The 24,517-nt window shown below is 44.7% G+C and overlaps 1 long non-coding RNA gene across 1 annotated transcript in view; it reads left to right on the top strand.

The window, feature by feature from the left end:
- LOC144682122 (uncharacterized) overlaps positions 1–24,517 on the top strand; it is a 37,037-nt gene that overhangs the window by 805 nt on the left and 11,715 nt on the right. Inside the window, exon 2 of the long non-coding RNA XR_013576947.1 lies at positions 1,164–1,425. This is a non-coding gene — a long non-coding RNA (uncharacterized LOC144682122). The remainder of the gene's footprint in view (positions 1–1,163; positions 1,426–24,517) is intronic.

Raw genomic sequence — 24,517 nt, 5'->3', positions numbered from 1 at the left:
AACAGCCCCATATCTTCCGACTAGGCACTTCACAGCCTTCCGGACTGAATATTGAATTCAACAACTTTAGATCTTGAACTCCCTCCCCTAACCCGACCCCCTTTCCGTTTCTTCCCCCTCCCTTTTGTTTTTTCCAATAATTTATATAGATTTTTCTTTTCCCACCTATTTCCATTTTTAATTCTATAACTATAATGCCCTGTCAGTCTTTCCACCCCACCCCCACTAGAGCTGTACCTTGAGTGTCCTGCCATCCATTCTTAATTAGCACATTCTCTTAGATAATATCACCACCTTTAACACATCTTTGTTCCTTTGTCTGTGACATCTTTTGATTATCTGCTCCTATCACTGCTTGCTTGTCCCTACACCCCCCCCCCCCCCCCCCCCCCACTTTAAACCAGCTTATATTTCACCCCTCTCCTAACTTTACTTAGTTCTGCTGAAGGGTCATGAGGACTCGAAACGTCAACTCTTTTCTTCTCCGCCGATGCTGCCAGACCTGCTGAGTTTTTCCAGGTAATTCTGTTTTTGTATTGCCTTCTTGCTCCTCTTTTCTGACTGCTGCACCCCTAGTGTCCATGAATCTGCCTTTGCTCCTGCAGATGTTGCTCCCCATCACCAAGCGATCCTATCTCTGAGTAACTCAATCACATTTCCTGTTACATACAAACATATGAATTAGGAGCAGGAATAGACCAGTTGGTCCTTCGAGCCTGCTCAGCCATCCATAAGATCATGGCTGATCTGTTTAGTTATGTCCTTCCTTCCTTTCAATTGGAATATGCAGTCTTCCTAAACCCTCATCAGCTTGTGAGGCCTGTAAGCAAAAGGACACATCTACTGTCCCAAAACTGTGCCAAACTTCCCTTGTTAATAGTGAAGCAATATGACAGATAATTTTCCTGACACTATGGGCGGAATTTTCCCTTTTGCTGACTAAGTGTGGCGGCAGGCTGGTTAGTCGGCGAGTTTCACGCTGATTGGTGGAGTGGGTTCTCACAGCCAATCTGTTTGAAAGCTAATAATTATGCATCGGCGAGCTGCTCACCGATTCACTTGGTGGAGTGGGCACTGATTTGTCCACCTGCTGTTACCCCATGGGGTTGTTGTTCCTGGCGCCATATTTAACCAGCACCCAAACACACATTCACTCTCTGCAGGCCAGCTGTGTGCTGTGGCCGAACGATATGTCCTCTAGGAGAAGCAAGCCCTATGTGCTTCCACTACTCCCTGGTGACTCCTTTCCAGGCCGTCCGCGACGACCGAGATGTCTTATTCCCGAGGGATGGAAGCAGGAGGGCAACCAGCCTGACCTCGCTGGTCTGGGAGGAGGTCACCAGGGAGGTCTGTGCCTGTGGCACACAGAAAAGAAAGACCCTGCAGTGCAAGAAGAAGATGAATGATCTTATCTGCTTTGCCAGGGTAAGTCCACCATGTACTCACTCTAGACTCTCACTTTCATAATGGCATCAGGGGCCCTAAGGGCTACAGTCCACAGGGATCTCACACACTATTAGCAGAAGGGATATCTACACTGAATGTCTTACACACACTTTAACATCACCACCATTTCATGTAGGGGAGGTGGTGGCATAGTCACCATCTAGTATTTCAGAGACCCAGGGTAATGCTCTGGGGACTGGGGTTCAAATCCCACCACAGCAGATGGTAAAATTTGAATTCAGTAAAAAAGTCTGGAATTCAAAGATAATTGCCGATTGTCATAAAAACCCATCCGGTTCACTAATGTCCCTTTAGGGAAGAAAATCTGCTGTCCTTACCTGGTCTGGCCTAAATGTGACTCCAGACCCACAGCAATGTGGTTGACTCTTAAATGCCCTCTAAACAAGGGCAATTAGGGACGGGCAATGAATGCTGGCCTAGCAGGTGACATCCATGTCCCATGAATGAATAAAAAAAAATCTGCCCTTACTGGAGAGGGCACAGTACACACAGCTTCCCAACTTCCCTTCCATCCGTTCTCATCACCTTCCATTTCATCTGTCTTCATACTGCCAAGGCTAGCCCACAACCACAACAAGAGGCAGGAATCCCAGACCAGTGGGGGAACTCCCGAAATACAGGGGTTGACTCCATTCAAGGAGGAGGCAGCCGTAGTTGGCAGGGGAGAACACGGATCGCTCCTCTGGTGAAGGTGAGTTCGGTCTCTCCCAGCAAAGGAGTACAGATGAAAACTCCATTAGTTGAACACATCATGACCTTCACAGTGAGTTAAATGTAATGTTGGATTCTGCCTACTCAGGAACTGATTCCATCCTCTTTCTTCCAGCCACCAGCAGGAGCACACTGAGACAAACCCCAGACAGTCCCTCAGCCCCAGCCCCCATCCACAATGGATGAAGATGCTGAGCGCCCACTAGATGTCGAGCTGTTACTGCGTTCACCTGCACCCTCTGCCAGCTCAGAGACATGCACCTCGGTGGGTCCCAGATCTATATTAGGATCAGTTCCACTATCTGGAAAACACAGGCAGGGGAACATCTGACAGTAGTTGTCAGAAGCAGTTGCTAGACTGGATTGAAGGATGGAGGAGTCCGTCTGTGTTCTCTCTGATGTCCTGGCTCTGGCATGCAAGTGCATCAAAGTCTTCATTGAGGACCACAGTCCAGCCGTTTCTGTTGGATTTGCACATGGACCTACTGTCAGGAAAATTTATTAATGTTACTGGAATTTATTGGAAAATAGTGGTATCTGTGTGTGTGTGTTTGTTTGTGTGTGTGTGTGTGAGACCTAATTAGATTAAAGGCAGCTAGTCTGGAGGCTTTGATGTAACAAAAGATAATCTAGGTTTGAAATATTAAGTATGTAAACATGGGGGAAGTTTAGAATGTAAGGTGTAAAAGGACATTTGCATTTTTAAATAAACCAGATCAGATTGTTTTCAAAGGAGGGGTGAAATGTGTCACCTAGCCAGGTGAAGCTCAGAAACAGTGTATTTATTTTTCCCAAAGATTACTGGTAAAATTAGTACTATGGTCATTTTTTATGATCAGGGAGGTAATGCTCAAAGACATAGTGAAACAATGGGAATTTGCATTCAAAGGGGAAAATATGTATAAAGGAGTGTAGATTGTATGTAAAGGCAGGCATTTTAAGATTTAACAAGTGTGAAAAGCCTTCAGCATCTACGCCTCAAGCTGCTGTCTAGAAAGAACTGAAGTTAAGGAAACTCACTTTGAATTGGATTGTTCAGTGTATCATGTTTCTTTGCCTGGGTCATTTAAAATCTATGTGTTTTACTGTTGCCTTAACAAAGGTGTAACTGGGGCTTAGATTAATTAGGGGATTTAAAAGTTATTATAGTAGTATTTTATAGGCATATGTATGTGCTTAAGATCATTTCTCTTAATAAATGTTTAATCTAGTTTTATAAAAACCTATAAGACTTGGTGGCCTTATTGAATTCAAAGCCCGCATCTCGAAACATACAAATTGCAAAAGTAGTTGTGGCAGTTATCTCAAGTTTCCCTCTGGGATTTGAACAACTCAGTATTTACCATCCGCTGAGCCATAACACTGCTCTCCATCACTCTAGGCATAGGTAGGATCTAGATGTGGCAAGAGGAGGACGGGGCACCTCGACCTCCCTCCAGGTGCCCCCCTCCTCAGAGAATCGGCAGGGTCCCTTGGGCACCAAAAGAGTGGAAGATCCTCTGCTGGACATCCCGGGGCCATCCATACAGGAGGCTCCAAAGGTTTCCAGCCGCTCCCAATCCCCTCCACCTGTGATCCCATCAGTTCCAGCTGCTCAGGCCAAGGAGGGTGCACCTGCCCCACAGCAGGAACCCGGGCCTCCAGAGGATGCCCACCAAAGTAATCTCAGACAACAGGACATTGATGTCAGCAGGCTGCCTCCATCTCTGCTGCGGATGCCGGGGCTGCATACAGGCATAATGGTAGAGTATGTAAAGTTAAGAAATTATGATTGGATACTGGTGGCACGGGTGCTAATTCGCTGTATATATAATGCAGCTCTGTAAATATTTGATTTTGTGATTCAACATCTCAGAATGTGAATGCCTTATGCATCTAATTATATGTGCCATCTTATTTCAAGGGTGACCTAAGCTCCCACTCCTCAATGAATCTGCCTTCATGTCTCTCAGATTCATGTAATGTTTAGCAAAGTCATGTTAGTCAATTGCGCCTAACGTCATCTAAGGGAGTGTGTCAATCCAGAGCCTAAAAGTGCATGTAGATACAGTCCTGCAGCACTCGATTGAATTACGTGTGCTGTTGTCTCTTAGAGGGTGAGATATAATGTCGTGGCATCAGGACTGAGCTGTGTTCCTTGTGAGTGTGAAAGCACATTTCCTGAATGTATTGTGTTGCTGCCACCAAGTCAAAATCTAAATGGCCACTGAAAGTGTCATGTGCTGGTGGCAAAGACTGCACAATGTGCAGTTGACTCAGGCTGCATGGTGGTGTACTGCCTTCCACATTGCACAGGCCCCACATGCTGCATTGGATGCAGACCTTTCCGACATGATACCTTAATGATCCTGAGGGCTACTGGTTCCAGCTGAAAGATGAGCTTGCTTGAGATGTGCACATTTGGAAAGGGGACAGGCAAAAATGTGCACTTGTCACCTTGTGTGGACCTCATTCCTCCTGGAACCTGGTGACAATCAGTGTGTAACAGGGTACATCTTTCGCGTTGTGCTATTGCGATGGCATCCTAATGTGGAACCTCTCCATCCTGGCTCTCTTCAGTCCCGGCCCTTCCGAGGAAATCTCTGACTCCTCCATGTCTCCCTCTGGCAAGTGATTCCCCCCCTTTGAAGCACCAGGCTGTGCAGTGTACAGCAGACCACAATGATGTGGGAACCCTCTGTGGAGAGTACAGTGGAGCACAGCTGAAACGGTCCGAACATCAGAAGTGCAAATTCAGGATGCACTGATGCATTTTACAGCCAGAGTGTTAGTGAAAAACAGTGGGGCCATTTACAGGGAGAGTGCTTGTGAAAAGCAGTGGGGCCATTTACAGGGAGAGTGCTTGTGAAAAGCAGTGGGGCCATTTACAGGGAGAGTGCTTGTGAAAAACAGTGGGGCCATTTACAGGGAGAGTGCTTGTGAAAAGCAGTGGGGCCATTTACAGGGAGAGTGCTTGTGAAAAGCAGTGGGGCAATTTACAGGGAGAGCGCTTGTGAAAAGCAGTGGGGCCATTTACACGGAGAGCGCTTGTGAAAAGCAGTGGGGCCATTTACAGGGAGAGTGCTTGTGAAAAGCAGTGGGGCCATTTACAGGGAGAGTGCTTGTGAAAAGCAGCGAGAGAACAGTGGTCTTTAACAGTGAGAGGGTGCGAGAGGAGAGTGGCCTTTAACAGTGAGAGAGTGAGAGAAGCAGCGGGGCCTTTAACAGGGAGAGAGTGCGAGAGGAGTGTGGCCTTTAACATTGAGAGCGTGCGAGAGGAGTGTGGCCTTTAACATTGAGAGCGTGCGAGAGGAGTGTGGCCTTTAACATTGAGAGAGTGCGAGAGGAGTGTGGCCTTTAACATTGAGAGAGTGCGATAGGAGTGTGGCCTTTAACAGTGAGAGCGTGCGAAAACAGAGTGGCCTTTAATAGTGAGAGAGTGAGAGGTGCAGCGAGACCTTTAACGGTGAGAGGAGTGTGGCTTTTAACAGTGAGAGAGTGCGAGAGGAGAGTGGCCTTTAACAGTGAGAGGGTGAGAGGAGAGTGGCCTTTAATAGTGAGAGAGTGCGAGAGGAGAGTGGCCTTTAACAGTGAGAGAGTGAAAGGAATGTGACCTTTAACAGTGAGAGGGTGAGAGGAGAGTGGCCTTTAACATTGAGAGAGTGAAAGGAATGTGACCTTTAACAGTGAGAGGGTGTGAGAAGAATGAGACCATTAAAGAGCGTGAGAGGGATAAGAGTGCAGAGAGCAACTGATTGGTGAGTATTTCTAGTCTTTAAAGTGAAAATAAGGTCCTTAGCTTGTGTTTAGGTCTCTAGTCTTTTTTTATTTTTTCTCATAGATAGCTTGTTAAGTAGAAAATCGATACGGGTGTGTATAAAAAAAAATTATAATAACGTGTAAAGAGTGGGGATACTAGAGTAATTAATTAATTAATTGAATAAAATACGATAGTGATGGCAGGATGGGTGATGTGTTGCTGCTGCAGCATGTGGGAGCTGCTGGACACCAAGGTGATCCAAAGCGAACACATCTGTACCAAATGTTTGCAGTTTGAGGAAATTCGGATCCGAGTTAAGGAGCTGTTGTCTGAGCTGCAGACATTGTGCCACATCAGGGAGGGGGAAAGTTACCTGGACACTTTGCTCCAGGAGGTGGTCTCTCGCCTCAGAATAGGTCATTCAAATTTGGTCTGTGACCAGGGACAGGAGGGTGTGACTGCAGATGAAGCAGGTGTGGGGGCCCAGGGGTTAGCATTTGAGGAGCCTCGACCCCTGCAACTGTCCAACAGTTACAAGGTTCTTGCAAGCTGTGTGGATGAGAGTGGGGACTGCAGGGAAAATGAGTAAACTGACCACGGCACCGTGGTACAGGGAGCCATTCAAGTGGGGGGAGGAAATGGGAACATAGTAGTGGTAGGGGGATAATTAGGGGGATAAATAGTGTTCTCTGCAGTAATGAGTGTGAATCCCGAAGGCTGTGTTGCCTGCTCAGTGCCAGGGTTAAGGACATCTCCTCAGGGCTAGAGAGGAAATTAGAGTGGGAGGGGAGGGATCCAGTTGATGTCATCCACGTTGGTACCAACAACATTGATAGGACTAGAAAGGAGGCTCTGCTGAAAGAATTCGAACAGTTAGGATCTAAATTAAAAAGCAGAACCTCCAGTTACTACCTGAGCCATGGGCAAACTGGCATAGAGTAAATAAAGTCAAGGAGTTAAATGCATGGCTCAAAGATTGGTGTGAGAGGAATGGGTTTCAGTTAATGGGGCACTGGTATCAGTACTGGGATAAAAGGGAGCTGTTCCGATGGGATGGTCTTCACTTGAACCGTGCTGGGATCAGTGCTGCGAACTGAATAATTAGGGCTGTAGAGAGGGCTTTAAACTAAATAGAAGGGGGGAGGGTTCTAGAAAGGGGATACGTAGGCTTACAAGCAAAAGATATGGCAGCCTTGCAGGGCAACTATTTAGGTAATAATACCCAGAGTTTGATAGGAACGGACAGAGTGTACAAACATAAAAAAAAGCAGCAAATAGGGTCAAAGGGGGAAAAATTATAAAAGGGCAAAATTAATGGCTCTTTACTTAAATGCATGTAGTATTCGGAACAAAATAAATGAATTAATGGCACAAATAGAGGTTAATGGGTATTATCATATAGCCATTACAGAGACTTGGTTACAAGGAGATCAAAGCTGAGAATGAAATATTCAGCAGAATGTGACTTTTCGAAAGAACAGGCAGGAAGGAAAGGGTGGTGGGGTAGCTTTGTTAGTACGAGATGGAATAAGTACGATAGCAAGAAAGGATCTTGGACTGGAAGATGCTGAATCCATATGGGTGGAGGTAAGAAATAACAAGGGGAAGAAGGCACTGGTGGGAGTAGTCTATATGCCCCCGAACAGTAGCTATACTGTAGGACAGAGAATAAATCAGGAGATAATGAGGGCATGTAAAAAAGGCAGTACCTTAATCATGGGTAACTTTAATCATCATGTAGATTGGGAAAATCAAATTGGCAGAGGTAGCCACGAGCAAGAATTCATGGTGTATTCGGGACAGTTTCCTTGGAACAATATGTTGTGGATCCAACCAGGGATCAGGGTATTTTGGATCTGGTAATGTGTAATGAGGTAGATTTAATAAATGATCTCAGAGTAAAAGATACCATAGGAAACAGTGACCATAATATGGTAGAATTTAGCATTCAGTTTGACAATGGGAAACTTGGGTCGGAAACAACTGTGCTAAAATTAAATAAGGGTAATTACAAAGGAATGAGGGCAGAGTTGGCTGGAATGGACTGGGATAGGATTTTAGCAGAAAAAACAGTTGATGATGAACAATGGCAGACGTTTAAGAAAATAGTTCATGACTCACAACAAAGATATATCCCAGTGAGGAAGAAGAATTCAAGGAAGGGTCTAAACCAACCATGGTTAACCAAGGAAGTTAAGGATAGTATCAAGTTAAAAGAAAAGACATACAGTATGGCATAGACTAGTGGTAAGCCAGAGGATTGGGAAAGTTTTTAAAACCAACACAAGATGACCAAAAATAAAACAGGGAGAAAATAAACTTTGAGGGTAAACTAACAAGCAATATAAAAACAGACAGTTAAGAGCTTCTTTAGATATATAAAAAGGAAGAGAGAGACCAAAGTGAAGATAGGCCCCTTACAGAATAAGGTGTGGGAATTAATAATGGGGAACCAGGAAATGGTAGAGGAACTGAATAAATACTTTGCTTCAGTCTTCACAGTAGAAGACACTAATAGCATTCCAATACTAAATAATCAAGGGGCAAAAGAGGGGGAGGAAATAAATACAATAAATGTCACTAGAGAAAAAGCACTACGGAAACTTATGGGGCTAAAGGCCCATAAGTCCCCTGGACCTGATGGGTTGCGTCCTAGGATATTAAACGAAGTAGCTACAGAGATAGTGGATGCACTTAGATTCTAGAAAAATCCCAGAGGATTGGAAAACTGCCAATGTAACACCCTTAATAAAAAGGGAGGGAGACAAAAAGCAGGTAACTATAGGCCAATTAGCTTAACATCTGTCATTGGGAAAATGTTAGAGTCTATTATAAAAGATGAGATAGCAGAGCATTTAGAATTACATAATCTAATCAAGCAGAGTTATCATGGCTTCATGAAAGGGAAATCATGGCTGACAAATTTATTATAATTCTTTGAGGAGGTAACAAGCAGGATAGATAAAGGGGAACCTTTGTAATATGTAATATATTTGGATTTCCAAAAGGCATTCGACAAGGTACCGTACATAAGGCTATTTAATAAGATAAGAGCCCATGGTGTTAGGGGTAGTATATTAGTATGGATAGAGGATTAGCTAACTAATAGAAGACAGAGAGTTGGGATAAAGGGGGCATTTTCAGGATGGCAACCTGTAACTAGTGGAGTGCTACAGGGATCAGTGCTGGGGCCTCAATTATTTACAATATACATTAATGACTTAGATGAGGGAAGTGAATGTACTATTGCCAGATTTGCAGATGATACAAAAATAGATGGGAAGGCAAGTGGTGAGGATGACACAATGGGTTTACAGAGGGTTATAGACAGGTTAAGTGAGCGGGCAAAAAAGTGGCAGATGGAATATAATGTGGGAAACTGTGAGGTTATGCACTTTGGCAGGAAGAATACAGGAGCTGAATATTATTTAAATGGAAAAGATTGCAGAAGGCTGCAGCACAAAGGGATTTGGAATTCCTTGTGCATGAATCTCAAAAAGCTAACATACAAGTTCAACAGGTAATAGGGAGAGCAAAATGGAATGTTGGCCTTTATTTCAAAGGGAATGGAGTATAAAAAAAGGAAGTCTTGCTAAAACTATACAAGGCACTAGTTAGACCACACCTAGAACACTGTGAACAGTTTTGGTCCCCTTATCTAAGGAAAGATATACTGGCATTGGAGGCAGTCCAGAGGAGGTTCACTAGGTTGATTCCGAGTATGGAGGGATTTTCTTATGAGGAGAGGTTGAGTAGGCTGGGCCTGTACTCATTGGAGTTTAGAAGAATGAGAGGCAACCTTATTGAAACATATAAGATCCTTGGGGGGCTTGACAGGGTAGATGCTGAGAGGTTGTTTCCTCTTGTGGGAGAGTCTAGGGCCGGAGGGCATAATCTCAGAGTAAGGAATCGCCCATTTAAAACAGAGATGAGCAGGAATTTCTTCTCTCAGAGGGCGGTTAATCTGTGGAATTCTATACCATAGAGGGCTGTAGAGGCTGGGTCATTAAGTATATTCAAGGCAGAGATAGACAGATTTTTAATCAGTAAGGGAATCAAGGGTTATGGGGAAAAGGCAGGAAAGTGGATTTGAGGATTATCAGATCAGCCATGATCTCATTGAATGGCGGAGCAGACACGATGGGCCAAATGGCCTACTTCTGCTCCTACACCTTATGGTCTTATGCCAATGGTTTGCTCTATGATGGACTTTGTCACAGAATGTGCCGCGTTGTATCTCTCCTCCGAGGCGCTCAGGATGTGGGAGTTGTGAGGGAACCTGGCACGTTCATGATCTTTTTCTGATGATTATCGCACACCAGTTGCACGTTGAGGGAGTGGAACTCTTTCCTGTTGATGAAGGTCTGTGGCTGCTGCCATGGAGCTCTTACAGTGACGTTGCTGTTTTCAGCCCGCACTCGTGGGAAGCCAGAGATCACCGCAAATCCCAGAAATCTATCAGCCTGGCTGGTTTCATCCAATGTGAATTGGATGCAATGATGTGCCTTACTGTAAAGGGTGGAGGACTGAGATACGCTGCATAGGTCCCCAGTGGCACCCTGTTACAAGGCCCTTGCAAAAATATTGAGTGCAGCAGTTACCTTTACAGCCATTGGCAAGGGATGGCCCCTCAGTCCATGCAGCATTAGATCTTCCCTAAGAATCTGGCAAATGAGAGCCACCACATCTCTTGACAGCCAGATGCGTCTATGGCAGTCTCTTTCAGTCATCTCCAAGTATGTGTCGGTATACCCTGGGGTGCGCCAGTCGCCTCTGTGGGATGGGTCTCACCTTCTAAACCTCTGGATCTTCCTGGGTCCCCCCTGGACCATGCACCTCAGGCCAAGGCTCTTCTCTAAGCCCTGGCACACAGTGACGGGCTCTTCTTCTCCTTATTCGGAACACAGCCATCAAGAAGGCAGCTTTCTGCACTCCCCCTCCTTCCTTGGGACACATAGATCACTCCTATGAATGCAGCTTACCCTTCAATGATCAACCTCCCATTTCAAGACAAATAACCAGTGTGAAGCCCTTGGGCTGCGCTCATTAGATTCCCAGTTCCATCCTTGGCGCTAACTCAAGGATCATATGTGCCTATTAATTCCCCCAGCAACTTGATAGCGCAATCGCAAATGGGATTGGAGAGGGTTGAGCACAGCCATATGATTTGAGAATCCAAAGTTCTGTCAGGCTGCCTCATTTAGATTTGAAGACTTCCCAGCCTTGTACTTTTGGAATTTTTGGAAGCTTTGTGCCCCCAGGGCTTTGTGCAGGGTCTCATGGACCATCTTGCATATGGCATATGTCCTGCTACCGCAATCCCCTAATGGTGTGGTCCCTCTTCCCTTCTCACCTTCCTCTGATGGTAAAAGGCTCAATGAGACCAACTCAAATGTGACCCCAGGGCCTACTGTGTTATCGCATTAAAGATTACCATGATTTGCAGTTCCTGATTCAATATCTTTTCAATAACTCTTCATTAATATTTTCAGTTGAGCCTTGATCTCAGTGCTCTCATGTGCAAAATATTAGGGTGCCCCTTGAATAGGCCAATGAGTCCTGCTGTCGACTCTTCCCACATGGCCTCTGACCTCTTCGCTGGCCATTTTTTCCTAAGGGTCTTTTTTTAACAGCGTCATTCCATCAGGCAGTCAACATGGTGGTGCTGCACTTTTACTTTGAGACCAGCTTCAAACCCTGCCCTGTCACCGTGGAAGTCCCTCCGATCATCCTGGAACCCCACAATGTGCAGGTATACCTCCCTCCAGTCACTCTCCAGTAACCCTGGAGCCTGTAATCATTATGAATATTCCTGCCCTCCCTCCTGAGCCCATCACTGTCGATGTCCCTATGCCCCATGTAGACCTCACCCCTCCCCATCTTGAGGCCGTGTGTACCAACACATACAGAGACCACTCCCACCAGAGCTTCAAGTACCCCTCCCTGTATTACCTGTTCTCCATCTTCAGGATTTAGATGCTTCCCCTAACCATGACAATAACATCTGCAGCCCAGTACCGAGCTGCAGCCCAGTACCGAGCCACGCATCCCCAGGACCCGTGGGGTGTGTAAGGCATGGCCAACCCCACAGCGTGGACAGGCATTCCCCCTATTTGACCTGGCACCACGACATGCATGCTATGCATAGCCCTGTAGCATGGCCCACAGAGCCCCATGACTGGCTTTGATTTCTAACCCCAACATTGCGGCCCAATGAGACATGACTAAATGTGTGACTGCCGCTTACCCTCTGGTTCCATCAAACCATCCCTTCCCCAGTCATGAGTCTGTGTGAACCCCCTCCCTCTCATCCAAAACTAACCCCCACATGAGTCTGCATCCACCCCCTTCATGTCAGGCTCCAGTTTGCCCAATCCCAGTCATTCCCCTGCATGCCAGCCCTGCCCTCCCTTGTTCCTCATAACCCAACCTACCCCCAGTCATTCCTCTGCCAGCCATCCCCTCACTCTCTCCCTAGGTCATCTGAAACCCGCACTTCCTCTCCCACCCCGCTATGACTCTGCCTATCCCCCACCTTCCTTCCCCAGTCTGGTCTAATCCGGATACAGTGCAACTCTGTCTGCGCTGCATAACAGTCTCTCCGGCCACAGTGCAGCCCTGCCTGCGCTCACAAGTGTCTCCAGGTACAGTGCAGCCTTGCCTGCGCCCCACAACAGTCTCGCCAGCTACACTGACGCCCTGTCAGCCCACCCACCCTGGTCTCACCTGAGAGAACAGCTTTGCCTTTGGTCAGGAGTTGGAGCAACGGCGAGAGATGGCAGCAGCGCAGTGCAAGGTAGGCGAACGTTGTGTTTACACACCTCGAAGTCGCGAGTGGTGAAGGTGGGCGCCACTTTTATTCGGCCATAAATCAGACCTGCTAAAGTGGCATGAAATTAGGAGGGATAACATGATTCCAGCGAGGTATGATTTTGATGAATATTCATGACATGCTGATGCATGCAGATGGGGTTGACCTGCCATTAGGCCACCATGGGAGTCCTGAAGGGAATATTCCAACTTATCTTCCCACTAGAGGATATCCGACTTTAGGCCTCATGCCCAATTTTGCATTCCCGGCCACCATGATTCCTGCCACTGGTGGGGCAGAAAATTCCATCCTATACAACTGTTTACCTGTGAATGAGTAGCTTTTCTGAACCTATGTCCTTTAATGATGCTGCTTGCTGCTATCCCCCCATTCTGACCTGCTACGCTGTATTTGTGCCTTCTCCTCCCTGTCTTTGAGATCCTAGGTGGATCCCGTGTGTCATAAAGAGAATTCAAAACTGGCCCTTAAAAGATAAGTTAATTAGCCATATTCCACAAGGGACCATAGGCATCTCTCTGTTAGAGAGAAACAATAGGTTATATGGTTTGAGGGGCACTGCTCCACATTGAGTGTGGGGCAAGGCAAGAAGGCAGGCCTTCATGTACAACTGTAGTCAGCACAGGGATTTAACTCACGCTGTTGGTGTTATGCTGCACCACACTCTACCCAACCGAGCTAAACGATCTCCTCAGCCTTTAAGAAGCTGATAATAAACTCATTAAGAGCCTTAATGACCATTTATCCATTCCGAGCAAGTTGCCTCTTCTGGCTTTTGTCGGAGCCTTTTAAACCTTAAAACGTTTGAACAACTTGATCAAAGACTAGTCTATAATATGGGAAATAAGACTGCCTCATTAGCCATTATTATAGTGAACTTATGTATCAGAAACAAAACAATGTTTCTGGGATCTAATGACATGTTTCAATGCAATGATGACCTCTGTTCGGTAAACTATTTAGGAACATCGGAATGTATAGGATCTGAGAAGACCATTTCAGTCCCTCTGGCCAGCACCAGAATTCAAAACTAGAATACACCGTTCACTAACTTTATCACTGAAATTGGTTTTCTCTACAAATTATTATCCAACTCCCTTTTAAAGTTTTTGATATTATAAGCCTCCCTGGGCAGTCCATTCCAAAAATTGATCACTCTCTATGTGAAGTAGTTAAATTGATCTGTTCATTCACCTTCCCTCTTTTGAGTTTCATCCCATGCCCTGTCTTGGTAATTATTTTTCAGGGTTCAGCTTGCCAACTACAACAATTGTTACATTTTTAAAAGTACTTCATTGGTAATAAAACAATTTGGGAAGTTCTGGGGTTGTGGAAGGCACTAAATAAATTCAAGTCTTTATTTCAATACACCTAAGAATAATAAACTCATCCATCTGTCATCTCTAGTGCAAATAAATTTAGATTCCGTTGTATCTCCTTTCAGCATGTTCAAGATGAAAAACGTTGAAAGGTTGAGAGAGAAGTAATGAGCTGGCAAAGATTGGGGAGAGAAATTTCCAGATAGTAAGACAAAGGTGATTGAACACTGCTACCCATAATGGATTGAAGAGATGGGAGGGTGCACAAAAGACAGAGCCATAAGACTGTAGGGGGAAGAAGGGAATGTCACGTTTGGGATATTTGGGGGTTGGGTGGGGCGCGGTATGCAAGACTGTAGAAGGATTTAAAGATCATGGATCCAAAATTTAGTACATTGGTTTAAGGTTTAAGGCACTGGAATGCTGATTTGGGCTGCAGTAGAGTGCTTAAGTTGGAGTTTGGTGACTGAGGGAATTTAAGGGTTAATTTCTATCTAAAGTCAAGTCTTTCTTTAATTTAGTAATTAACTAAAAGTTGCTGTTTGGGTTGGAAGAAGGCGAGTTTTAGGCCAGCTTTAAAACAGTGTTTACACAGGGTCTGATTGCAGCTACAACTAGTTAATTAGATAACTGGCTTAAACAGGTTTTCAGAGGTTAGATTCAGAGAGTATAAAAACAGGCCATCTTACAGTGCTGACTTTGTCTGTACTGAAGTGCTGCTTTGGGCTGCAGTAGAGTGCTTAAGTTCAAGTTTGGTGACTGAGCGAGTTCGGTGAGAAGGGAACGAGGTGATCCTTTGAGTACTGTGAGTACAGTCGGGTAAGTATTTACTACTTTTATCGCTTATAGTTTTTAAGGTCTTATTTTGTGGTTCATCGTTTGTAAGGGCTATGTTCTGTAACAACGAGGAGCAGGGAAGAAGGGCCCTAGAGTAATTGTACATTATTTGATATTAAGTATCTCCCAAAAGATTTAATTTAATTTGAAGGGTTAAGTCATGGCAGGAGAGCTCAAAGCCATGGTGTGCTCTTCCTGCTCTATGTGGGAAGCCGGGAACGTTTCCAGTGCCTGGGGCCAGCATGTGTGTGGGAAGTGTCTCCAGCTTCAGCTCCTAGAAGCCCGGGTTTCGGAGCTGGAGCGGCAGCTGGGGACACTGGAGCATCCGCGAGGCGGAGAGTATCGTGGATAGCATGTATAGAGGTGGTCACAAGAGTCCACAGGCAGGCAGAGCAAGAGGACTAGGCAGGCAGTGCGGGAATCTCCTGTGGCTATTCCCCTGCAAAACAGATATACCACTTTGGATACTGTTGAGGGGAATGGCCTCTTAGGGGAAAGCAGCAACTGCCAAATTCATTACACCACGGTTGGCTCTGCTGCACAGGGGAGGAGTAAAAAGTGTGGGAATGCAATAGTTATAGGGGATTCAATTGTAAGGGGAATAGATAGGTATTTCTGTGGCCGCAAACGAGACTCCAGGATGGTATGTTGCCTCCCTGGTGCTAGGGTCAAGGATGTCTCAGAGCGGCTACAAGACATTCTGAAGGGGAAGGGTGAACAGCCAGTGGTCGTGGTATACATTGGTACAAACGACATAGGTAAGAAAAAGGGATGAGGTCCTAAAAGCAGAATATAGGGAGTTAGGAAGTAAGCTCAAAGGTAGTGATCTCAGGATTACTAACAGTGCCACGTGTTAGTCAGAGTAGAAATAGCAGGATGAATACGTGGCTGAAGAGATGGTGTGAGGGGGAGGGTTTCAGATTCCTGGGACATTGGGACCGGTTCTGGGGGAGATGGGACCAGTACAAATTGGGCGGGTTACACCTGGGCAGGACTGGGACTGGTGCCCTAGGGGCAATATTTGCTAGAGTGGTTGGGGAGGGTTTAAACTAAAATGGCAGGGGGATGGGAACCTATGCAAGGATTCAGAGGAGGAGGAATCAAGGACACGAAGAAAAGACAGAAAGGGGAATAAGAAAAATGATAGGCAGAGAAATCAAGGGCCAGAATCAAACAGGGCCTCAGTGAAAAATAGTGGGATCGGGACAAGTAATGTTAAAATGACAAGCCTTAAGGCTTTGTGCCTTAACGCGAGGAGCATTTGCAATAAAGTGGATGAATTAACCGCACAAATAGATGTAAACAGGTATGATATAGTCGGGATTATGGAGACATGGCTGCAAGGTGACCAGGGATGGGAACTGAACATCCAGGGGTATTCAGTATTTAGGAAGGACAGACAAAAAGGAAAAGGCGGTGGAGTTGCATTGCTGGTTAAAGAGGAAATTAATGCAATAGTGAGGAAAGATATTAGCTCCAACGATGTGAAATCTGTATGGAGAGAGCTGAGAAACACTAAGGAGCAAAAAACATTAGTGGGCGTTGTATATAGAGCAGTGGCGATGTTGGGAATGGCATTAAACAGGAAATTAGAGACGCATGCAATAAAAGAATATCTGAAATTATGGGTGATTTTAATCTGCATATAGATTGGGCAAATCAAATTAGTAACAATACCGTAGAGGAGGAATTCCTGGAGTGTATACAGGTTTTCTGGACCAATACGTTGAGGAACCAACTAGAAAACAGACCATCCTAGACTGAGTATTGTGTAATGAGAAAGGAATAGCTGGCAATCTAGTTGTGCGAGGCCCCGTGGGGATAAGCGACCATAATATGATAGAATTCTTCATCAAGATGGAGAGTGATGTAGTTGATTCTGAGACTAGGGTCCTGAATCTTAATAAAGGAAACTACAATGGTATGAGGCGCAAGTTGGCTATGATGGATTGGGAAACGTCACTTAAAGGGATGACGGTGGATAGGCAATGGCAAATATTCAGAGAGCACATGGGTGAACTGCAACAATTGTTTATTCCTGTCTGGTGCAAAAGTAAAACAGGAAAGGTGGCCAAACCATGGCTTACAAAGGAAATTAGAGATAGTATTGTATCCAAGGAAGAGGCATACAGATTGGCCAAAAAAAACAACAGACCTGAGGATTGGGAGCAGTATAGAATTCAGCATAGGAATTTCAAGGGATTGATTAAGAAGGGGAAAATAGAGTACGAGAGTAAGCTTGCAGGGAACATAAAAACTGACTATAAACGTTTCTATAGGTATGTGAAGAGAAAAAGATTGGTGAAGACAAATGTAGGTCCCTTACAGTCAGAAACAGGGGAATTTATGATGGGGAACAAAGAAATGGCTGACCAACTAAATACATACTTTGGTTCTGTCTTCACAAAGGAAGACACAAATAACATACCAGAAATGTTGGGGAACACATGGTTTAGTGAGAGGGAGGAACTGAAAGAAATCAGTATTAGTAGGGAAATGGTGTTGGGGAAATTGATGGGATTAAAGGCCGATAAATCCCCAGGCCTGATAATCTACATCCCAGGGTACTCAAGGAAGTGGCCCTAGAAATAGTGGATGCATTGATGGTCATCTTCCGAGATTCTATAGACTCTGAAACAGTTCCTGCAGATTGGAGGGTAGCTAATGTAACCCCACTATTTAAAAAGGGAGGTAGAGAGAAAACAGGGAATTATAGACCAGTCAGCCTGACGTCCGTAGTGGGGAAAATTCTAGAGTCCATTATAAAAGATCTAATAGCTGAACACTTGGAAAACTGGCAGAATCAGACAGAGTCAGCATGGATTTTGAAAAGGGAAATCATGCTTGACAAATCTACTGGAATTTTTCGAGGATGTAACCAGTAGAGTTGATGAGGGGGAGCCAGTGGACGTGGTTTATTTGGACTTTCAGAAGGCTTTCGACAAAGTCCCACATAAAAGGTTAGCATGTAAAATTAAAGCGCATGGGATTGGGGGTAATGTATTGAGATGCATAGAAAACTGGTTGGCAGACAGGAAACAAAGAGCAGGAATAAACGGGTCTTTTTCCGAATGGCAGGCAGTGACTAGTGGGGTACCGCAGGGATCGGTGCTGGGACCCCAGTTATTCACAATATAAATGATTTAGTTGAGGGAACTAAATGTAATATCTCCAAATTTGCAGATGACACAAAGCTTGGTGGGAGAGTGAGCTGTGAGGAGGATGCAGAGATGCTTCAGTGTGATTTGGACAAGCTGAGTGAGTGGGCAAATGCATGGCAGATGCAGTATAATATGGATAAATGTGAGGTTATCCACTTTGATAGCAAAAACAGGAAGGCAGATTATTATCTGAATGGCTATAAATTGAGAGAGAGGGGAATGTGCAACAAAATCTGGGTGTCCTTGTACACCAGTTGCTGAAGGTAAGCATGCAGGTGCAGCAGGAGGTAAAGAAGGCAAATGGTATGTTGGCCTTCATAGTGAAAGGATTCAAGTACAGGAGTAGGGATGTGTTGCTGCAATTATACAGGGCTTGGTGAGACCACACTTGGAATATTGTGTGCAGTTTTGGTCTCCTTATCTGAGGAAGGATGTTCTTGCTATAGAGGGAGTGCAGCGAAGGTTTACCAGACTGATTCCTGGGATGGTGGGACTGACATATGAGGAGAGATTGAGTTGGTCAGGATTATTTGGCTGGAGTTCAGAAGAATGGGGGTGGGATTTCATAGAAACCTATAAAATTCTAACAGGACTAGACAGGGTAGATGCAGAAATGATGTTCCCGATAGTGGGGAGGCCAGAACTAAGGGTCACAGTCTGAGGATATGGGGTAGACCATTTAGGACTGAGATCAGGAGAAATTTCTTCACCCAGGGAGTGGTGAGCCTATGGAATTCGTTACCACAGAAAGTAGTTGAGGCCAAAACATTGTATGTTTCCAAGAAGGAGTTAGATATAGCTCTTGGGGCGAAAGGGATCAAAGGATATGGGGAGAAAGCGGGAGCAGGCTTTTGAGTTGGTTGATCAGCCATGATTATAATGAATGGCGGAGCAGGCTCGAAGGGCCGAATGGCCTACTCTTGCTTCTATTTTCTACGTTTCTATGTACCAATGCAGGTCCATGAGGATGAGAGAGGCGGACAATTGGGGATTAGTATGGAACAGGAGTTTTTAACAATTGGAGTTTGTAGCTACATGTTCTTTCTCGGTCTTTCTGCTCTCCTGGCCGGCCTCTCATCTTTCACTCTCTGTAAAGTTGAGCTCATTTAAAATTTTGCTGTGCGTATCCTAACTTGTACCAATTCCTGTTCAACCATCGCCCCTGTGCTCACTAATGAGCATTGGTTCCCAGTCTGGTACATGCTGATTTTTAAATTCCCACCCTTGTTTCCAATCCCTCTGTAATCCTCACCCCTCCCTAGCTCTGTAATCTCCACCCCCTCTGCAATTTTCACCCTCCTTCTCTCCGTAATCTTCACCCTTCCCTATCTGTGTAAACTCCACCCATCTGTATTCTTCATCCCTCTCTATCTCTGTAATCTCTACCCTTCTAATCTTCACCCCTGCCTATCTCTATAATCTCTTGCAGCCTGAGAATTTTATGCTCCTCCAATTATGGCCTTTTAAGAATCCCTGATTTTCGTCGTTCCAACATTGATGGCTGCGCCTTCAATTGTCTCAACCCTAAGCACTGGAATTCTCTCCCTAATGTAAGATAATGTATTCTTAAATACATATATACACAGAATTAGGACTTAATAGAATCATAAAATGATTACATCATAGAGAGAGGTTATTTGGTCCATTGTGTCCATGCTGGCTCTTTGCAAGAGCAACTCAGCTAGTCTCACTTCTCTCTCCTGTCCCTGTAGTCCTGAAAATATTTCCTTTTCAGGCGCTTATCCAATTTCTTTTTGAAAACCATGTTTGAATTTGCTTCCACCACACTCTCAGTGCATTCCAGATCCTAACCATTCACTGCATAAATAAGCTTTTCCTTCTGTCACCGTTGGTGCTTTTGCCTTTTCACCTTAAATTGGCCCTTGACCCTTCCATCAATGGAAATAATTTCTCACTATCTACTCTGTCCAGATCACTCATGATTTTGAACACCTCTATCAAATCTCCTTTCAACCTTCTCTAAGCAGAACAACCCCAGCTTCTTCAATCTATCCACCTAACTGAAGTCCATCATTCCTGAAACCATTACCGTAAATCTTTTCTGCACTCCTTCTGAAGCCTTTATATCCTTTCTCAAGTGTGGTGCCCAGAATTGGTTACAAATCTCCATTTAAGGCCAATGCAGTGTTCTATAAAGGTTCATCATAACTTCCTTGCTTTTGTACTATCTGTCTCTATTTATAAAGCCCTGGATCCTGTATGCTTTCCACTTTCTCAACCTACCTTGCTACCTTCAACAATTTGTGCACATATACCCTGTTAGAATTTGCTTGTGTCCCATCAATGTCTATCACATCTCAGTGTGATTGTCAAAGAAGGATTTGTGTTAACATTAGAGATTAGTCAGAACAATGGAAGTAGCAACTCGCAGACATGTTGGCTGCATCCCATGTGAGGGCAAGTATCGGGTATTGGCCAGAACAATGGAAGCACCCAAGCCGTATCCTATTAACTATTTAGGATTGTCTAGGTCATCCTGTTCCTATTGTAATATTAAGGCCACATGTCATGTTGAAGTGCTTAACAGTTAAACCATCAAGATGGCTATTATGTCAAGTTTAGAGGTTTGGTGAGAAGGAAATTTCGTTTCAATTTACATTCTGGGCATCATGTGATATGATTCAAATGAAATGGGATACAAAGATCAGGAGACAACCTTCTTGTGTCAGAGTTTATGGAACAGTTGAAAGTCCCAACACCTACAGAGGCCAAATTTGATCACCTTAGGTCTGCAGGAAACCAGGTCGTATGAGTCTGTTGTATAACTGTAATAGTCATTATGCTATTGGTGTCTGAGTAATAAACTAGCATTTGGACAATAGACTCAAACCTGAATCACAAAGAATCATTTAATTGAGTTTAAGGGATTTCCCAACATACCCCAAGGTGTCTCTGCATTTTCTCATTCTTCCTACCAAAACGTACCACTTCACACTTCTTTGCACTAAATTTCATCTTCCACATGTCCGACCATTGCACCAGCCTGTCTGTGTCCTCTTGGAGTCTATCACTAACTTCCTCACAGTTTACAATACTGTGTCATCTGCAGATTTTGAAATTGTATCTTGTACATCCAAGCCTAGGTCATTAATATATATTAATATACAAAACAGTGGTCTTAGTTCCGACGCCTGGGGAACGACACTGTATATCTCTTTGCAGTCCAGAAAAACAGCAGTTCACCACTATGTTTCCCGTCACTCACCCAATGTCGTATCCATTCTGTCACTGTCCCTTTAATTCCATGAGCTTCAACTTTGCTGGTGAGCTTCTTATGTGGCACTTTATCAAATGCCTTTTGGAGGTCCATGTACAACACATCAACTGCATTGCCCTCATCAAATTTCTCTGTTGCTTCATCAAAAACCTCAATCAAGTTAGTGACACATAATTTACCTTTAACAAATCCATGCTTGGCTTTCCCCAATCAGTCTTCACCTGTCCAAGTAACTGTTAATCTTGTCCCAGATTATCATTCCTAAAAGCTTTCCCACAACCAAGGTTAAACTGACTTATTTGTTGGGTTTATCTTTACGCCATTATTTGAACAAGGATGTAACATTTATAATTCTCCAGTTCTCTGGCATCACCCCTATATCTAAGGAGGATTGAAAGATTATGGACACTACCTCCACAATTTTCACCCTTATTCCCCTCAATATCCTCGAATGCATCCCATCTGGTCTTTATGATTTATCAACTTTATTTAGAGCCATCCTTTCTAATACCTCCTCCTTATCAATGGGCTTTATTAACCCATTCAACTACCTCCTCTTTCGCTATGATTTCTGTAGCACCGTCTTCCTTGGTAAAGGCAAATGCACTCATTTAGTACCTCCGCTATGCCCTCTGCCTCCATGCACAGATCTTTTTTGGTACCTAATCAGCCCCTCCCCTGCACTTAGTACCCTTTTACAATTTATATGCCCGTGGAACACTTTTCGATTTCCTTTTATGTTAGCCGCCAGTCTCTTCTCATACTTTCTCTTTGCTTCTCTTATTTCCTTTTTCACTTCCCTTCTGACCATTGTATATTCAGCCTGGTTCTCACTTGTATTATTAACCTGACATCTGTCATACACACCTTTTTTCTGCTGCATGTTACTCTCTATCTCTTTCATCAGCCTAGGAGCTCTGGCTTTGGTTGTCCTACCTTTCCCCTTAATGGAAATGTACCATGACTATATCCAAACTATCTCATCTTTAAAAGTAGTCCATTGTTCCATTACAGTTTTGCCTGCCAATCTTTGATTCCGATTTACCTGGACCAAATCAATTTAGACCCCACTGAAATTGACCCTCCTCCAATTAAATATTTGTACTCCGAATTACTTGTCCTTTTCCATAGCTAACCTAAACCTAATGATACTATGATCACTGTTTCCTAAATGTTCCCTTACTGACAAGCTACAAGCAGACAGGACTTCAACACAGAACTTCATCGTACAGGGAGAGAGGGACCAACAACACAGCCACTCAACTGCTGTAATCGACCAAGCTAAAGAAGGACCACACCACAGTTCCTTGAAAGGGAAATAAAGAACCTCCTTTCTGCACCCCCCCCAACCTGGTTCCATCTTCAAGCTTACTTGTGAAACCAACCTCGGGCCAATCAATCTCGAGCCATCACAACTGATTTTTAAAATTCATTTATGGGATGTGGACGTTGCTAGCTAGGCCAGCATTTGTTGCCCATCCCTAATTGCCCTTGAGAAGGTGGTGGTGAACTGCCTTCTTAAACCGATGCAGTCCATGTGGTGTAGGTACACCCACAGTGCTGTTAGGGAGGAAGTTCCAGGATTTTGACCCAGCTATAGTGATAGAACGGCAATATATTTCCAAGTCAGGATGGTGAGTGGCTTGGAGGGGAACTTCCAAATGGTGGTGTTCCCATGTGTCTGCTGCCCTTGCCCTTCTAGATGGTAATGGTTGTGGGTTTGGAAGGTGCTGTCTAATGAGGCTTAGTGAGTTCCTGTATATGGTACACACTGCTGCCACTGTGCGTAGGTGGTGGAGGGAGTGAATGTTTGTGGAGGGCTGCCAATCAAGGGGCTGCTCTGTCCTAGATGGTGACAAGTTTCTCGAGTGTTGTTGGTGCTGCACTCATCCAGGCAAGTGGAGAGTATTCCATCACACTCCTGACTTGTGCTTTGGAGATGGTTGACAGGCTTTGGGGAGTCAGGATGTGAGTTACTTGCTGCAGGATTCCTAGCCTCTGTCCTGCTTTTGTAGCCACAGTATTTATTTGGCTATCCCAGTTCAGTTTCTGGTCAATGGTAACCTCCAGGATTTGACAGTGGGGGGGGGAGTTCAGTGATGGTAATGCTATTGAATGTCAAGGGGTAATGGATTCTCTCTTGTTGGAGATGGTCATTGCCTGGCACCTGTGTGGTGTGAATGTTACTTGCCACTTGTCAGCCCAAGCCTGGATATTGTTCACATCTTGCTGCATTTGAACATAGACTACTTCAGTATCTGAGGAGTTGCGAATGGTGCTGAACATTGTGCAATCATCAGCGAATATCCCCACTTCTGACCTTATGATGCAAGGAAGGTCATTGATGAAGCAGCTGAAGATGGTTGGCCCTTGGACACTCCCCTGAGGAACTCTCGCAGTGATGCCCTGGAACTGAGATGATTGACCTCCAACAATCACAACCATCATCCTTTGTGCTAGGTATGACTCCAACCAGCGGAGAGTTTCCCCCCCGATTCCCATTGAGAACAGTTTTGATGAGGCATCTCTGCAATTTCAAAGCCTTTACTTCCACCAGCGTAACAACACGACTATGAAATAAAAGGCCTGCATCGAAAAAGACTGAATCCATTTCATTTTTCTTAGTATTGTTTTTATCTTCACTTTACCTAGTTTTGTTGTGTGCGCGAGAGTGAGCGAAAGTGTGTATGACATGTAGTTTCTTTAGTAACCTCCAGGGCAAGGGTGTGAAAATAAATAAACCTTTTCCTGTTTAAAGACAAAAAAGCATGCTGCTGGGTTACTTGAAATCTACTCACTCACCCCAAGGGTAAGTAAAAGGCACATCTCACATACAAATATAGGTGATCACGGGCAAAAAAATTGTTCGGAACACAGGAATCTGACCTCCCTCCTGCACCATCTCTCCAGCCAAGCATTAAGCTGCTCTATCCTCCTATTTCTATATTCACTAGTGTATGAACCTGGAGCAATCCGGAGATGACTACTTCTGAGGTCTCGCTTACTAGTACCCTTCCTAGCTCCCTAAAACCTGCTTACAGGACCTCATCCCTCATCCTACCAATATTACTGACACTGGTATGTACCATGACCTCTGGCTGTTCACCCTGCCTTCAGGGTTCTGCAGTCACTGAGTAACACCCTTGACCCTGGCACAGGGAGGTAATATGTCAGCTTGGAATCATGTCTGTGGCCACAGGAATGGTTGTCTGTTCC

Source organism: Cetorhinus maximus, chromosome 6 (genome assembly GCF_964194155.1).
Source record: "Cetorhinus maximus chromosome 6, sCetMax3.hap1.1, whole genome shotgun sequence".
Lineage (NCBI taxonomy): Eukaryota > Metazoa > Chordata > Chondrichthyes > Lamniformes > Cetorhinidae > Cetorhinus > Cetorhinus maximus.
The sequence above is the reverse complement of the archived record's forward strand: the minus strand, read 5'-3'. Positions and strand labels throughout refer to the sequence as shown.